Genomic DNA, 19305 nt, shown 5'->3' on the forward strand with positions numbered 1-19305 from the left:
GGAAAGACCCTATTTTAGAGCTTGGAGGAGAAGCAAACATGTTTTCCTTTAACACATTTTCTCCAAGTCAAGTACAAGAACAATTGGCAAAAGAAGAAAACCTGAGATTTCTGTAAGGAGTCTGAACAAAGGTCCTGATCTAACATGATTTTTCACAGACAGGGTTTGGCAGTGCTGCATTTGTACTTACAAGAGGTTGGTGGGATATTTGTCCAACTTCCTAGGACGATAGGGTAGAATGGACTCCCCTGTGGTATAGAAGGGGTGACTCAAAAAGACACTGACTGTTCCATATGACTTATTTTTGAATTTTAGTTTCATTTCATTTACATTCTAGTTCCCTAAAGAGATTTTTTACATTACACCTCAATGCAGAATCTTTCCATGTACCCCATGCAGCACGCATACCTTTGTAGAATAAGCCTAATTAGGGCACTAGCTCTACCTTAACCCTACTAAACCAAACTTGACACATGGGCCTGGGAATCTGCCCTTTCAACAAGCACCCCATGATTTTATATTTATTAATGTTTGAGATAAACTTCTAGGAGAGGTATTACTTACTCTGTCTAGACATTCTTAGCACAATTTTTTTTTTTTTTTTTTTTTTTTTGCGGTACGTGGGCCTCTCACTGTTGTGGCCTCTCCCATTGCAGAGCACAGGCTCCAGACGCACAGGCTCAGCAGCCATGGATCACGGGCCTAGCCGCTCCGCGGCATGTGGGATCTTCCTGGACCAGGGCACGAACCCGTGTTCCCTGCATTGGCAGGCGGACTCTCAACCACTGCGCCACCAGGGAAGCCCAGCACAAATTTTACTTGTAGTAATCAGATGTGGCAGGAACAACGGTGCTCATGAACCATTCTGTGGCTCTCTTATATATTCCACTCTTTTGTGTCATTGGGTTGAGGCCACATAACTAGTACTGACCAATGGGCTTGAAAAGAAATGAAATTTGTCACTTCTAGTCAAAGTTTTTAAGAGCACTTTTTCTTCCCATGGCCCTAGAAACCCCGCACTCCAGATGGTGTAGCTATAAGAAGGAAGCGCCCCTGGATCCTTGGGAGCTAGTCTGGTGAGCAACTAGACCCTCAAGAGATTTCTTATGATCTAGAAGTAAACCTTTAACAGTTAAAGAGCTGAGTGGTCCAGTATTGTTAACTGTGCTATCATTGTGTAGCCTATGCTGAAGAACACTACTGGATTTAGCTATCTCTCTTTCACAACTGCAGAAACAGTTTTAAATTTTGGAGCATAAAATGGCGGCAAAAGAATAATAAAATGAACAGTGCACAATTTACTAAATAAATAATTTAAGAACAAATGGATATATAAAGATCACAAACAGTATGTTGCACGGTAGAAAAAGAAGTTTTTTATGTAGTTCAGTTCTGGTGCTGCTTTCCAATTCTCCCTTAAATTAAAGAATTAGTGAAATCTTTAGTCCACTGTATCTAGGAAAAATATCTTTGTCCTTGTCATTTCTAGATCCTCTTTTTCTCCAACCTGGTCATACACCATTAACAGTCCATCTTCCAGGCTCTCAGATGGATGGAGTTCCCGTACTCAATACCATCAGAAGTGGATTGATTACTTATTCGTATTTACCGCTTAAAATTCACTCCTTAAATGCATCAACTAAATTTCTATGGGATTAGCCCCTTATATTCCGAATTCATTACTGCACAGATGTGTGCAGTGCTCAAACATGGAGTTTTGCTTCTCTGTGTGCTTTGGGTGCTGCCCTCACACACCTGGGACCAGCACCTATGGGAAGGATGAATCAGACAGCTTTGGTGGAGGGGATGAATGATGGAAGAGCAACTCCCATAGAGATCAAATACCTTGCAGACATCACTGATCTATACTATTTGCTGATGTACCCCTGACAGCAGAAGGCCAGTTTTTACTATTGAACCATTACAAAATCATTGTAGTTTGAGAGCTACAAAGGCACATAAAGAAGGGGCAGGGAAAATCCTCCTTTCATGGGTTCTCAAGCACTGCAGAGACTCTTTTGTCAGTAATTATGCCTTTGCTTTAAAATCTTATACCTGCCTCAAATCTTTTTTTGAAACCAGGGGAATATAAAACACAAGCTAGCTACAGTTTGCTTCTACCATAAGTAGAGTACGGTTAATAACATTTCTTATATTTTAACACATCACCTTTCCCGTCATTCACAGACCAAACAGAAAAAAAAAAGTACTGTTCTTTTTCCTGTTGCTTTTTCAATAATTCCAAACAAATCCACATGACATTCATGCAATTATACCAAAGAACCATATGAAAAGGACCCACTGAAATCATTTTCAGTTCTATTTAGTGTTTATTTGTCCCCATTTTGAAATAGGGCCATGCTGCTTTTGTTCCTATAGAAGAGAAGTTATGATTTAAGAAAACTTTACAAAAGGGAAGCCGATCTTGATGTTATCAAACTTCCCTCTTTTCTTTTAGCAGAATGTTTGAGAAAATGCCAATTGGTGTCGCCTATCATCAGAACATTTCAAGATCTGTTTGCTTCTGAAAATTAACTTGCATAAAACTATCTGACCTTTTTTAACAGATGATATTATATTCCTCGCTGAATACTTAGCACCTATATGTTTCTCTGAAATAGTTAGACTGTTTCAAATGTTTTAGATGAAATAATATCATAATTAATTTCTACAGGTTCCCCCATTTTTAGGTGGGGACATGCATTGGTATAAACTCAGGCATCCATATTCTTATGTGGTATTAACCAGAATGCCATTTTTGTCCAGACCGTCACCGGATGGTTTTATAATTAGAAGATCCACTCTAAAATGAAAGTCTGAGGTTCATGAGGCAGAACTAGCTATGTTTTAAAGGGAAATTCTTATTAGTACAAAATATTGGAGGACAAACAAAATCAATTTTTACAGGCAGATTAACCAAATTGTTCATTATTGTAGTAAACATTGCAAAAATCAAGAGGATAGACTATATTAGCCATACCCAAGCAAGAGAATGAAGTACTATGGTCTAATTTATGTACAATAATTATTCATACTAGCATTCTCATAGTTTAGGTAATGACTCATTTTGTTCTATGTGACCTCTGTCCTCCAAGATTGGCTGTTATTAAAAAGTAGAAGCAATAAAAATAAAACAGGATTTTACCAGGCTAGCTTTGGGTTTTTAAAAATACTTGAGAATAAAGGGTAAAGCAAAGACTATTAGTGTTTAGTAATCTGGCACCTTTACATCTTTACAATAGGTTTGAATGTTTGAAAAGTAACATTTTCCCCTTAAAGCACTTTTTTTTTTCATTCCCATTCACCTGCCTATTCCTCCCCCCAAGGACATTTAGTAAGATGTCTTTAGGTGGCATATTATTTTGGTATCTAAAAAACTTGAACACAAAGATCAAGTTAGGTAAGCAGAGGCTTTTGCTTTTTCGTTTTGCATTCCTGCCACTTGGTTTTCCTTTGGGTGTAGATGGGCATGTTAGAGGAGGGAGTATGTTTCAAAAAAAGAGCTTAATAATTTACTGTCAGCAGGTCACCACTGCTAAGCAAATCTTTTATAAATTGTGAGACAGTAAATTACAAAAGATGGAATGAAAACCACTGCCAAAAGACACAATTTCCAAGGTGCTTTAAAAAATGATGAAAGGATCTAAATGTCAGTGCAAGAATACACATACACAGATGAATTAAATTCTTAAAGGTGTTTCACTCTATTTTTTTATTGAATTATAATTGACATATAATATATTAATTTCAGGTGTACAACGTAGTGATTCAATATTTTTATACATTATGAAATGATCACCATGATAAGTCTAGTTACCATCTGTCACCATACAGAGTTATTATAATACGATATTACTGACTACATTCCCTATGCTGTACATCACAACCTCGTAATTTAGTTATGTTATAGCTGGAAGTTTGTACCTCTTAATTCTGCAATAATTTTTAACTTTTCATTCTGGGAATTTCCAAACATACACAAAAATGGAGAGAATGTTACTACTATAAGGGACTCCCCATGAAGCCATCAACATGTTTGCTTCAGATTTGCTACTCTTGCTTCAGATTTCATGATTTCTATGATGTTGTTTTATTGCTGGAATATTTTTAAAGAAAATCCTGATGTTATGTTATTTCACCCCTAAATGAAACAGTATATCTCAAAAAATAAAAAGAATATTTTCTTATGTAATCATAACGCAATTATCACACCTAAGTATGTTTAAAATACCTATTCTCACATCCTTTAAGTCATTGTATGTTAACTATTAGCATTTTCTTATATGATTTTTACCTTTATTTTACTTTCTCCTTTCTAGGCATCCCCTCAATTAGCAAAAGAAATCCTATACTTGGATTAGGTTATTTTTAGCATATCCCTGGGACCCTGCCTATGCCTTTCTCTGGCATGGTGTGTTATTTAGAATCTTAACACTATGTCTGAATTCTGCATTTAAGTTGGCATGATACAAGAAAATTAAATTAGAGTTTTGCTCAAATTCCAAAGTTTTGTAGCATGTAAAATTACTGTAATTTATAAAAAAAATAAAATAAAATGAATCCATAATCTAGCTATGACTGCATTAAGTAATCTACTAGGTAATGTCTAGGATGTTTTTCCTGGGATCCTTTGTTTACAAATATAGAAAACCAACTTTAGCCAAATAAAGCCAAACAACAAACACATAAAAATTAAAAAGTAAATGACTGGAAGAAAAGGTTTAAATGCTAGTGGGAATCAGGATGGGAATCAGACACTCTGGGAGAAGAGAGTTCTATGGAGCGGAATCTTGTGGGCAGTCTCTTGAGACCACTGCCATTGTGATGAGCCAGACCAACGTGTTTTCCAGCTGTGTATCACTCCGCTCTGCTCAGAGTTATAGTCTATGCCATGTACTTACTCCTTGGCTAGGGCACAGTAGTATCCCTTAAAACTGGCAGTCCCACCAACCCACACACAATGAGGCAGAGGTGGATTCCCAAAGAAAAGTCAGGTGTTGATACCAGAAACGAGAATGAATGCCTGGTAGGCAAATTCAGGTGAGGCAGGATGAGAATATAGAACCCCTTCTTCTCATCAGTGACTATCCTTCCTTCAGATCTTATTGATGGGTCTTTGAAAACCAAGCTCTCACCAACTCTGACATTGTTCTCTTTTCTGTACCTATGCACTACTGTCAGGAACTCCCTTTTCTCTCTGTTCCCTCATCAGAAATCAGTGTTCCAAATATCTACAAGATCCAAGCTGCCAGAACCAATGTGTTCTGTGCACCTGATACCACCGTGCTCTCTTTCTTGGGCTGGTGAGGATGGACTAAAAAATTCCAGTCTAATTTAAAACTTTCTGTTTCCTTTTTGGCTCACATTTTGCTCATTTGTTTCCTTTCCTTCAAGTACACTATTAGAATAAATAATACTGATTTTAAAACATGGATCATTCCTTCTGCTCTTTTTGCTGGAACTATCCCCTTCCATACACAAACACCCCACTCACACACAGTGTTGGCATACAGTGAGTACTGGAATTTAATTGGGTTATAGGAAATTTAGTACTGTACAAGTTTGTTGTATAATGGAAGAGTTCAGAGACTATTGGTCTAAAGGATATTGTATTTAGGGCCAAATGTTCTAATCGGTGTTTAAGAAGTTAAAAGAATTTTGTCCCACTGTCATCAGACCTAAGTGGGTCAACACTAAACATCTAGCTGTATACTTGGCTTAGCCTCCCTTCTCCATCCCTTTCCAGTTCTCTGGCCTACCAGAGTACCAAAGTGGGGATGAATTTTGTCTTGCTGGGGCTGAGGCGTGGGAAGAGGCTCAGAGAAAAACAGCCCTTCTTGGTTGTGTTTAATCAGTTCTATCCCCTGACTCGTTGCAGGGTGAAAACAAGATATACCTAAAGAAAAAAAAAAAAAAAAAAAGAACCTTTGTCGGTGGATAATTACATTCTATTGAAACTCCATACAGAAGTCATTGGAGATATTATTAATTTCCCAACACCATGCTTTCCTAGTTCTATGGCTTTTCCCTTCCCTCTGCAAGCAGTTTTTCTTCTACCTGTATACCCCCATGTTCCCTAGTATGTAAGCCTTCTTTGGGACTTCATCCCCATCCTTTTTTCTCACAACTCCCCCATGCATACACCCTCTCTTTAGTTGATCTCAGTTGGTTATCATATCCAGGGGAATCTACATTCTAAACTTTTTTTCACTAGGTTCTCATTATCATTCTTAATTCAGGATCTCGTTATTTCTCTCCTGGACAGTTGCAGTGGCCTCCTGAATTGATTCCTTCCAGACAGTCTGGTCTCTGCCCAATCACTTCTCCAGAGAAATCTTTCCAGCACGCAAATCTGTCAAAGCCCAGCTCTATCTAAACAATTCCAATGTCTCTGCAGTAGTCACAGGGCAAAATCTCAAATATTTAGCATGACATAATGCAAATGTCTATGGTCTAGTCTCTGTCTCTGCCCCCTCCACCCCTGGCATAACCTTTCAGCCCAGCCCTAACAAAAATACTTTCATTCCCTAATATGCCTTACTCTTTTATAATTCTGGGCCCTTGGCTTTGTAGTTTCTCATGTCGACCCTTCGTGGTCAACCAGGTGACATTAATTCACTCCTCCAGAGGAAACACCAAAGTTACCTCCTTTGTGAAGGCTTCCATGATTTTCCCAGACTAAACATCTCCTCAGTGATCTCACAGTAACCAGTCAATACTTCTATTATAACACTTCTTGTGTGCCCATTTCTCTCATTGGAGTGGAAGCTGCTCACATAAAGGAACTGTATAGTCTGTTTGATTCCTGGTAAGTAGCACAGAACTAGGAATATTATGGGCATTATTGCTTAATAACTTAGTGAATGGGGACACGAATGGAGAGAAACTCTTCTACAAGTGTAAAAATCTATTAAGCCTGAGCACACAAAAACAGAGATCTAGTACAGACTTCTTTGTTTGCAAATCACACAAATGCAACTTAAATTAGCTTAGGATAAAAGGAGGATTTATTGGAAAGACACGGGAATATCTCAGGTAATTGAAAAAAGAATTTGTCAACAGAATAGAGTGAAACAAGGTCTGGGAAGCAATTCAGCCCGTGTGTGTCTCTTCTGGCATTGCTGCGGGTCATGACTCTGTTCCTTCCCACTACAAACTTTGTTTCTTGGTTCAGTGGGTCTCATCACTAGCTGCACATTCAAATCACCTGAGGAGTTTTAAAGAAATATTGACACCTGGGTCCCACCCCAGGCCAAGTTGATTAGAATTTCTGGGGGTTGGTGCCAGGGCAGTTTTTAAAGGTTCCCAAGGTGATCTTAATGTGGGAAACAAAGTAGCCAGTAATTCCTGGGTTTCAGATCTCATTCCACAGCTTTCCTCTCAGGGTAAGAACAGACTGGCTGTCAGTTCCCATTCAAAAAATTTCCAGGAAGGGATCTTTTTGATGTAGGTTGGGTCCAGGGCCTACTACTGGATCCATCAATACTGGTCAAGTGTGTGGAGTCACATTAAATATGGCAGCTCACTCTGACCATTAGGCTGGAGAGTGTGTTTGAAGCAGTAATCATTCCAAAGAATGAAGATGATGCTTCTAGAATGAGACTGTTAATTTATAAAACAATATCTAATACATGTAATAAAATCATATTTACAACAAAATTAAAATTCATTAGGAAATAAATATTTGCTTGTTAGATGAATGAATGATAACATACATTAAATTATGTGGTCAATCAATATGGTTAGTAAATGATGTCATTAGTGTTACTATGACATAAATCTACTAAGTCTTGTTTTTTCCTTAGTTCTCTACTATCTATAAGCAATGTCCATCTTACAAAGTTTTGTTTGTTTGTTTGCTTAATATTGGGTCAGTTTAATCCTTTTTATACACAGAAACAAACACAGGCCTAATTTTACCATGTGAGCCAAAGTGTCAAGTTTCAGGCCAAGAAAAAAAAACAAAGGATAGGGAGTGGGCACAGCAAGAATGAACTCTGAATCCTGGCATTTGGGCATCTTGGGAGTAGCTTTTGTTAAGAAGTGTGGAAAGACATTTCCATTTGTGTTCAGGCACTAAAACGAAGGAAAGGACAAGCTACAGGGAAGGAATTTGCCAGCAGGTAGATCTGTACTTGGGCAGAGAAGGTGCCACATTCCAGGGCTGATATTAGAAAAAGCCAGAGGTGTCTAGACACTCCTGTCTGCCCTCTAGAAACCTCTCCTGGGACTGGGGAACTGAGAAGTGCCTGGAAGGGAGACAACAGTATATACTACCTGGCCAACCTCCTCAATATTTTATTTTACATTTAAAAACTTAAATATAAATGCTTTAGGAAGTGTTAACAGTGGTTACCACTGGAAAATAGAACTGGAGGAGGAAAATAGAACTGGAGGAGGGCTTTCACGTCTGCTTTATCTATCTCTGTAGTTTTATTGTTTTATGATGGTTGGCCAATAAAAATGGAAGTGTTTTTTAAAAAATAAAATAAAATACGTTATAACAGCAATGACAAAGTTTTTACACATATTAGAAGTTAGAGAAATAATCCTGTTTTTCAAAAAAATATCAAGTATAGTTTTTATCTTGATTAAGTAAACTACATCGATTCTGTACTAGCAGAGAAAAGAAAAACCATCCCTCTGGGAGAGGGATGGCAAAGAGAACTGATACTGGACATGATTTTGGTTTTTTTTGTGGCAGGAGAACCCATAAGATGAGGAGAAAAGGGTACATGAACTAGGAAGGGAGGGTGGAATTCCTGCTTGTATACCTTTGTTTTTCCTAAAGCCAGTGGCGTGGCCCTTGTTACCTTCAGCTACCTAGCACTGAAGAATAAAAGCTGTTTAGGTATTTCATGTCGTTCACAGGGAACACTCAATTTCAGTCCCTGATGCTGAGTTCCCTGGGGATACAAACAGAACTTTCTCAGTGAAAGGCTGGCACGTTAGAAATTCATTCCTGCTTCTTTTTCCTATGACTCTCTCCTGGATGTGGGGCATGGGGTAAGATAGACTGTTATTATTTGTGCTATAATGCAGGAGAGCTACTGTGGGAATTTAAATTCTACTGTGTATTTTAAAAATGATTATAAAAAGGCATTCAGGTACAGCAGGCCTTGTGCTTCTTTTATAAAGGTTTAAGAATATAAGCAAACAAATGACTGGACCGTTGTTGTTGAATCTGAGTCCCCAAGGCCCAATACTTCCTCTGAATACATACATATGAGCTCCTGGCTTTAGTGGGAGTCATGACTCACAGCTGAGGGCAGAACTTGGCCCTTTGAATTCCTGCAATGGGGCTTTCAGAAAGAAAGAAAGAACATGAATAAAGAAGGAAAAAGTCTTGAATTTTATTCAAGGCTAAGTTACTGAGGTCTATAATTCCTCACATCTGCTCAATCATCCAGCCTAAGAAGGTGCTTCTTGCCCACCTTCACCGAAGTGGAAACCAGATTGTTGAAAGTTCCACGTCTGAAGAAGCAGATGATTTAGCAAACACCTTCCCACAGATATTTGTGAGATACTTGCCTCTCTCTTGATGAGTAAAGTTTTCTTTCCAGTTGCTCTCCTTTTTGTCAGAGTGCCAGTTCCACTCCAGTATTGTTGTGCTTAGGTTTCTGTGAGGCAAATGAGAGGCAGGGGAGACACAGTCCTGGGAGAGGAAGCAAGGGCCAGGGGCCAAGTAGGGCCTGGGGAACCTGACTTGGGGAGGAGAGAGGCTCAGACGATCTGGAGAACAGTGGAGCGAGAGATAAAATAAGAGCATTCAGGAGAAGGGATTAGAGAGAGAAGGAGTTCAAGGGAGAAACATGAATAAAGAATAACAAGAATAAAAGGGTGTATAGATGACCAGAGTAAATACTGAAACAGAAAATACTCTCACTTCATTTAAAAAAAAAAAAAAAGGTGTTATAAGATCTGTTTCCTCCCCCTCCCCCAACTTTTTCTTGAGCCCTTTTTATTGACTCTTATTTGGCAATGTTATAAAATGTCAACAAATACAGACATCAGCTTCATTTTTTCTTCAGAGCGAAATAGTTTATTGACCATGTTTGTTCTGATACTATAACGGAGAGGGTTTAAGTAGAAGGAAGAATGTGTTAAAAATTAATTTTTTTTTTTTTTTTTTTTTTTTTTTTTTTGCGGTACGCGGGCTTCTCACTGCTGTGGCCTCTCCCGTTGCGGAGCACAGGCTCTGGATGCGCAGGCTCAGCGGCCATGGCTCACGGGCCCAGCCACTCCATGGCATGTGGGATCTTCCCAGACCGGGGCACAAACCCACGTCCCCTGCATCGGCAGGCGGACTCGCAACCACCGCGCCACCAGGGAAGCCCCTAAAAATTAATTTTTATTTTCATTAAAGTATGACCAATTATTATACAATCAATTATAACTAAATCCAGAGTTTCATAATCAAGAAAAAATATTAAAGTTCATATATTAAATGTTCAAGATTTGGTTATTCATATTTAACAAAAATAGGCATTCTTTCTCAAAATAATCCCATCAAAAGACAGTTTATTCATTCATTCATCCAACTAATATTTACTCTTTGTTCTAAGTATTGGAAATACAAAGTAGAAAAAGACATGAAGGGATTTACAATTTAGTGGGAGGAGAAAGATCAATCAGTGATTGCACCACACATTGGCAAATACTAAGGGAAAGTTATATTCAAGAACTGTGTGAGCACAGACTGAGGGAGGAGGTCAAATGAGAATTGGTACTTGGGACCGTCTCCCGGAGGAGATGATGCTTGAGGTAGATGTATAAGAATGATGGAAGCTGGTGTTACAGAAAAGAAAGTAAAGGCAGGGAAAAGTAAGGGAAGGTGAGACATGATATTCCAAGAAGAACAATTTGAGTATATAAACATAAGGAGAATTAAATGGAAGAGGTGGTAGGAGATAAAACTGAGAAATAAACAGGACAGGAAAGGCTTTCTGTACTAAGCAATCTATTTGGACTTGATCCTGAATGGTGTAAGAGACTATTGAGAACCTTAGACATCTGATTGATCCGAGTAGGTGTATGTTTTAGAAAGTTCATCTGAAGCACAATGAATTGAAATGGACTAGACTAGAGGCAAGGAGTCCAGTTAGGAGACTGTTGCAATAATTCAGGAAGATAGTGGCTTACCTAGACAGTTACTCTAGAGATAGAAGACGTAAACGGATTTGAATGTATTTAAGAGTTAGAACTGACTAAACTTGGTGACTGAACGTTAGGAATGAGGAAGAACGCAAAGTCAAGCATGACATGACTTTGTAATTATTTCTGGATAGACACAATACATTGAGAGTTTTATCTCTTGGTAGTGGGACTAGGAGTGGTGGAGGGGTCCGAGTTTTCAGGTCTGGGAATCTGGGTAGATGGTAGTATCTTCATCAAATTAAAATGGAATATTATAAACGGAATTTAAAAATGTGGAACATATGGGACTTCCCTGGTGGCACAGTGGTTGAGAGTCCGCCTGCCGGTGCAGGGGACACGGGTTCATGCCCCGGTCCTGGAGGATCCCACATGCCGCGGAGCGGCTGGGCCCGTGAGCCATGGCCGCTGAGCCTGTGCGTCCGGAGCCTGTGCTCCGCAACGGGAGTGGCCACAACAGTGAGAGGCCCGCGTACCGCAAAAAAAAAAAAAAAAAAAAAGTGTGGAACCTAGGAGGAAGAGCCAGTTTTAGAGGAAGCTATTTGCCTTAAGGCCAGTGAATCAGAAAGAGACTAGGCTCAGGATAACAGAGTCAGAGAATGGAGCTTCAGGAAAGAAGATGTGAGGACTGAATAGAGGGAGAAGAGCTCCTGAAGGAGGCTGAGAAGTGAACAGAGAGCTGGGAGAAAAGCCCAGGAAAAGCGCCGTCACAAAAGGGCAGGAAGGAGTGAGCTTCCAGAAGCATGAGGTGGTGAATAGAGGCTCATGCCACAGACAGGTTAAGTCCGATAATGACAGAAAACCACCCAGTGGGATGGTTGTACAGTTGAGAACAGGAGTATAGACTATTCTTTCAAAAAGCTTCACCTGTGAAATACAGAGAAGTGAGGTAGGCAAGGGATTTCTCGTTATCATCATCATTATTATGACTACTATAATGACGAAAGAGACTTAAGCATGTTAATATGAAAAGAGTAGATAGGATGGGAGGAGCTAGAGATTTAGGTAACACAGAGAATGATGGATGGAACAAAGTTCCTGAGAACAGAGGAGAGGGTGTTATGTATCTTACCAATGCCCTGTACAACTCTAAGGGGCACAATTCATGTTATGTTCTGTGAGTAATAAATGTGGTCTCCCTCTCTCTCTCTCTCTTTTTCTCTCTTACTCCTCTTCCTCTTTCTCTTTCTCTTTCTCTTTCTCTGCTATGTGAGGACACAACAAGAAAGCAACCATCTGCAAGCCAAGAAGAGAGCTCTCACCAGAGCCCAACCACACTGGCACCTTGACCCCAGACTTCCAGCCTCTAGAACTTACGCAGGCCTCTCACTGTTGTGGCCTCTCCCGTTGCGGAGCACAGGCTCCGGACGCACAGGCTCAGCGGCCATGGCTCACGGGCCCAGCCGCTCCACGGCACGTGGGACGCTTCCGGACCAGGGCACGAACCCGTGTCCCCTGCATCGGCAGGCGGACTATCAACCACTGCGCCACCAGGGAAGCCCTGGATGTGGATCTTGATGTTTGAATATGTTTTAACCTTGCACGATGTCTAGACTAACAATGTATGGGTTGTTTGATAAATAAATATTTAAATAAATAAATAAATAAATGTGAATTTAGCTAACTAGAGCACAACTCTAGGAGGTGCCATTTACATAGAATACAACTTGAATGGTGCCTCCAGAGTTGTACATGGCTGGCAACCCTGGAAATGCAAAGCATGCATGGAGGGATTGCCCATTTCACCTTTATACCCCATCTGAGTGACAGTTAAACTGCATCTAACCCATTGAAGCTCTCCATACTGAAATCAAGGGTAACTATTAGGTGCTCACACTATTTGACAAGTACAATCGACAAAGAAGTATAGCTAAGTGTTCTGTCTTACCAACCCAATTATCTTCTAATACCCTTCAACACACATTTATTAAGCACTCCTATGCCTCACTCAGTAGTATGCTAGGCTTTGAGGAATGAAAAAAGATGCTAAACAATCAGTAGCCTCAAACTATTTATAACCTGGTTTGAAAGACAAAACATATCTACTCACTCCAAACTGTTAGAAGATACTGCAAAGTAGTGTGAGTGAAACAAACGCTAAAGGTTAAAAGAGTTTCATTTAACTGAGAGAAAAGGAAATTTAAGATCATCTTGTTTACTGGTTTTCAAACTGTGTTTCCTGGAACCCTGGGGCTTTGTGGCGATGCTTCAGGAGTTTCACAAAGAATGATGTATTGTCTGCCAAACACTGAAGATTTAAATTGCTCCTGGGGGTTCACCATGGCAATGTTTGTAATAACAAAAAAATTAGAAACAACCTAAATGTCTTTCAATAGGGGTCTAAGTAAATTATGGTGCCTTCATACAATGGCATACTAAATAGCTGTTTTTAAAGGAAAAATAAATCTGTAGCTATTGTTAGAGAAAGATCTTCAAGATCTATAATTAAGTGGAAAATGAAAGTTGCAGAAAAATATGCATGGTGTAATCCTATTTGTGTGAAAAAAAAGAGATGCGTATGTAATGCATGTATGTCGGTGTGTGTAGCTTGTATATACCTTAAATATTATTTCTGGAAAGACACAATGTATTGAGAGTTTTATCTTTTGCTAATTAGACTGGGAGTGGTATTGGGAGGAACTGGAAAATTATTGATCTAGCCCAAACCTTTCATTTTATTAATAGAAAACAGATTGAGGAATACTGTGACTTATCCTAGGTCATACAGGTAGTATTAGTCAAAACAAAAACACAAACCCAATCTCTTGATCTGTTATTTATTTCTCTTCATATCTCAGGTAAAGATAACTATGGATAAGAATAGTTTTACAGAAGCAGTCAGTTTCTCTCGCCTCTATTGCCCACATTTCCCCTCTTTCTCTACCACAAATCATCTCTCATTCATTTCCTATCCTGTACATGCTAGCTTTTCTCTATAAAATATACAGTTGCACTCATCAAGCAGTGATACTCAAAATATCTACAAACTATTGTATTGAACAGGATTTTAGTCCTTGAAGGACAGTATCTCTTCTCTTTGGGCAGTGAGACAGCCAATGGGAGACACATTTAGTATGTATTGGTTCAGTTGAAATGCCTATTGAGTTCACAGATTTCCTGGACTACAGTGGCTCCACACCCAATCAGGAGATGCCTCTGAGTAGGGCTTTGCTCTGTTCCCGCTCAATGTGAGATCTTAGGTGATTTGCAGGACTCTTCTGTGCCTAAGTTTCCACATATGTAAAGAGGAATATTACCTGAGCCTCTCCCCTTCTCTGGGTTGCTGAGAGAAAAGAATGATACAATGGACATAAATGCTGTAAACAGTTCTTATCATCTTAGGGGTAACAGTATATTTTGGTGGAGTCAGAATCCAAGCTCTGTCCCTCACCAGTGTATGCTTTAGCCTCTGCAATGATCAGTATCTTTGTCCATTAAGTGAGAATAATAACACCGAACTCCTGGAGTTATTTTCAGGAATAAACGAGATAATGAATACAAAGGGCTTAGTTCAGTGTTTGACACATGAAGTGCTCAAATAAATAAGGTTAGTTTTTACCATTTCATTGTTGTTACGTTTTAAAATGTTATTTGGTGTCTGTTCAGGTCTACTGGTGGTATGTCACTTCAGCATTTTCTCATTTTAGAGTCATTAATATTATTTCAAATTCTCCTTTGAACATTAAGCAAACCAAGAAATACATTTTATGTCAAGAAATCAAGCTATCACTTCTGTTCACTTATCTATGTTTTTTTTATTATTATTATTCAGCAGCTATTATGTGCAAGCTAGGCTCTCGGGATACAGGGGTGAAAATGACACAGTCCCTGCTCTCAAGATGCTTTGATTCTCCTGTCATTCTCAAATTCAAGTGATGATCCCTGGCCCCGGCAAAACTAACGATATACATTGTAGATATGGGAGGTATGAGATAAAGCAAAGGCAATGGCAGCAACAATTGATTTGCAGGACACAGAGGTGGAGTGAATGATATAACTCAGATGTTCTCAAACTTTTTGATCTCAGGATCCTCTTAACACTCTTAAAAACTATTGAAGATCCTAACAAGCTTTTTAAAATATGGGTTATAGTTGGGAAAACTGGACAACCACATGCAAAAGAATGAAACTGGACAACTATCTTATACCATACACAAAAACTAAGTCAAAATGGATTAAAGATTTTAAGACCTGAAACAGTAAAACTCCAAGAAGAAAACACAGGGGGTAAGCTCCTTGACATCAGTCTTGACAATGATTTTTTTTTGACACCAAAAGCAAAGTCGACAGAAGCAAAAATAAACAAGTGGGACTACATCAAACTAAAAAGCTTTTGCACAGCAAAGGAAACCCTCAACAGAATGAAAAGGCAACCTATGGAATGGGAGAAAATATTTGAAAATCATACATCTGATAAGGGGTTAATATCCAAAATATATAAAGACTCATAAAACCCAATAACAAAAAACAAAACGAAACAAACAGAAAAACCCAAACAATCCACTTAAAAAATGAACAGAGGAACTGAATAGACATTTTTCCAGAGAGGACATACAAATGGCCAACAGGTACATGAAAAGATGCTCAACATCATGAATCATTAGGGAAATGCAAATCAAAACCACAATGAGATGTGATATCACCCTGTTAGGATGACTGTCAACAAGAGCACAAAGGATAACAAATGTTGGTGATGAACTGGAGAAAAATGTACCCTTGGGCACTGTCGGCGGGAATATAAATTGGTGCAGCCATTATGGAAAACAGTATGGAGGTTCCTCAAAAGATTAAAAACAGAATTACTCTGTGATCCAGCAATTCCACTTCTGGGTATATATCCAAAAGAAGCAAAAATAGGATATTAGAGAAATCTCCACTCCCATTTTCATTGCAGCATTAAGATATGAAAACAACCCAAGTATCCATCAATAGATGTATGGATAAGGAACACACACACACACACAGTGGAATATTATTTAGCAATGAGAAACAAGGAAATCCTGCTGTTTGAGACAACATAGATGGACCTTGAAGGCAGTATGCTAAGTGAAATAAGCCAGATAAAGACAAATACTGCATGGAATAACTTAGATGTGGAATCTAACTAAAAAGTCAAACTCATAGAAACAGAGAGTAGAAAAGTGTTTGCCAGGGCCTGGGGGATAGGTGAAATAGGGAGAGGCTGTGTAAAATGGTACAAACTTTCAGCTATAAAATGAATAATGTCTGAAGATCTAATGTAAAACATAGTGACTATAGTCGATAATGTTGTATTGTATAACCAAAATATGCTAAGAGAGTAGAACTTAAATGTTCTCACCAAAAAAAGAAAAAAAAGAAAAGGATAAATATGTCAGGTGATGGAAATGTTATTAAACTAGAGGGGAGGAATTCTTTCACAATGTATATAAGTATCAAATGATCACAATGCACACTTTAAATATCTTACAATTTTTTTTTTTTTTTTTTTTTTGCGGTACGTAGGCCTCTCACTGTGTGGCCTCTCCCGTTGCAGAGCACAGGCTCCGGACGCGCAGGCTCAGCAGCCATGGCTCACGTGCCTAGCCGCTCCGCGGCATGTGGGATCTTCCCAGACCGGGGCATGAACCCACGTCCCCTGCATCTGCAGGCGGACTCTCAACCACTGAGCCACCAGGGAAGCCCCAAATATCTTACAATTTTATTTGTCAATTATAACTCAATAAAAATAAAATAAAATATGGGTTATAGTTATTGCTGTTAGTTGTGTTAGAAATTAAAGCAGACATTTATAATATTTATTTTGTTACTTAACATGTTAATTAAAAATTATTTATAATAACATTATATGAATCTATTAACTAAATAAAAAATTAAAATTTATTATTTTACTTATTTATTTACTTATTTTATTAAAAATAATAAACCAATTACATGTTGACATAAATAACATGTTTTTGAAAAATAATTATATAGTTGTGGTATAGAATAGATGATAACTTATTGAGTTTGACTTATCTTTGGAGAAGGAGAAAGTGAAAAAATGAGTTACTCCATGATGGTGAGTAGACTCTTCTAGTAGTGGTCCAAGGATGCCTATCCACAACAGGTGATTCAGTCATACATATACCCACCCGGACATCTTTGTGGCTTAGGTTTTGAGGCTATCAATCTTATCCCAACCTCACGCTGTCCTTTGTTTCCTCTGTCCTTGACAATTGCCTGTTCAAGGATGTCCCTAAGCGATGAAGGTTAGATGTGTAATGGAGAAAGAAACCACTTGGAAATTCTGACATTTGGTTTTTCCAGCCAAAGACATTAGCCGAGACATTATTAGGAGCCATAAATGTAGCCTTGAGACAGACAGAGCATAGCCTTAGCATCACGCAGGGAGAGAGAGGGGATCAGCTTCCTAAACCTCCACTTTTATTAAAAGCAGGTCAACAACCAAATCCAAACGTTATATTGCCACTTTTGCTTCTTGTAGGTTAGTCTTACTTAGCTCAAAACACTGTGAGTTTCCTGAGCCTGAACATGTTTCTTGTAATTCTGCTCTTTCTCTTTCTCTTGACCATAATATTTAGCTTAATGTTGAACACTTAGCAGCTTTAAAATATCCAAAGTTAAAGCCATCACTTCCTTTCTGAAACCTGTTTTCTTCTCTGTTTCCCAGTGCCTATGTATAGTATCATCATTTCCCCAGCTATTAATGATAGAAAATGTAGTAATCTTTGATTTTTCCCCCCTCTATCTACCAATTCTAGTTTTACAAAAAGTCTGAATTCAGTGATGTAGAAACATGCAATGATTTTGCAGTTGCTTTAGTCACTGTTTTCAGCAATGTTCTGCTGAGTTTCCCTTCTCTCTCCCTTAAAACATCCTCAGCTGATCACAGACTTTTTGGTTACTTTCTGTAGCCCAGATTAAGACTCACCTTCCATCACTTAAAAGTCCAATCCAGGTCAAATCAAACCTTTACTTTTGTTTCCAATTCAAAATGTGCCACCTATCCTACAGATCAAGCTTGCCCCAGATCTGGAGTGACCCCAGCCAGGGGGCCTGTCCCCAGGTCGGGAGGCTCTCACCACATCTGCCCAGTGGAATCTTAGGATCTTGGTGGTTCAGGAATTGTTGTGTGTCTCCTATTCTTCCCTTTCCATGTGGAAAAGTTTGCTGAGGTTATCCTGTTCTTGTTTCATCACTGTATGTTGGGTGTGTAGGGGGAAAATAAGTTATTATTTAATTTACAGGTCTCTGTATCAAAATGAACACCATCCAGACCTGATGTAGAGAGTATCACAAGATCCTGAACTTTGGGCCTAGTCTCATAAATAGATAGGAATTTTGGATTGTCCCTTCTGGGAACAGGGTAAATACAGGGTGCAAAAGGGAGGGAATGGTAGTATGCAATCAAGGGGGCAGAGGGTGATAGATTGTATTCTTGTTCACAATATCTGCTGCTCCTCAGCATAGGAACAACATATCCCTGCCCAACGACCTTGGGTTTGCCCATGTGACTTACTTTGGTCAACAAAATAAGGGCAAATGTGGTATGTGCCACTTCTGAGTAGAAGAACCATATTAGCTAAAATAGGGATATTCCTTCAACCCAGACCCCAGAGTGACAAGAACTCCCAGCAGAAACCCAGCAGACCTGCGGCCCACATGTGACGTGAACCAGGAATATATTTGGTGCCGTAAGCTACCAAGATGTGGGGACTGTTTTTTATCACTATATACCATAGCCTAAGCTTGCTAGGCCTAAATTGCTTACTAAATCCTCAAATGGCTTCACATGCCTTGTGTTTCCTTGCCTTCTCAGCTTTTGCTTATTCAAGGCCACTTAGTTGAAATTGGCTGAACTTTGCTTTGAATCCTTGCTCTACCATTATTTATCTGTGTGACCTTGGGCAAGTTACTTGACCTCTCCTCCCATCAGTTCATCTTAAAAATGAAGCAAATGATATTAGGATATTATTTTGATTAGAGAATTAATATCTCATCCATGTCTGGCATAATATAAGCACTGGATAACAGTTTTCTACCCAACTTTATTTTTCACCCAAGAGGAAGGTAGAATTAATCATTGACTTAATGTTTTGTTTTTGTTGTCATTCTAGGAATTTCCCAGAAACACTTCTAGCTTCTGTTTTTTACTTCAAAGATTTAAGA

Source organism: Mesoplodon densirostris, chromosome 8 (assembly GCF_025265405.1).
Source record: "Mesoplodon densirostris isolate mMesDen1 chromosome 8, mMesDen1 primary haplotype, whole genome shotgun sequence".
In the NCBI taxonomy this organism is placed as follows: Eukaryota; Metazoa; Chordata; class Mammalia; order Artiodactyla; family Ziphiidae; genus Mesoplodon; species Mesoplodon densirostris.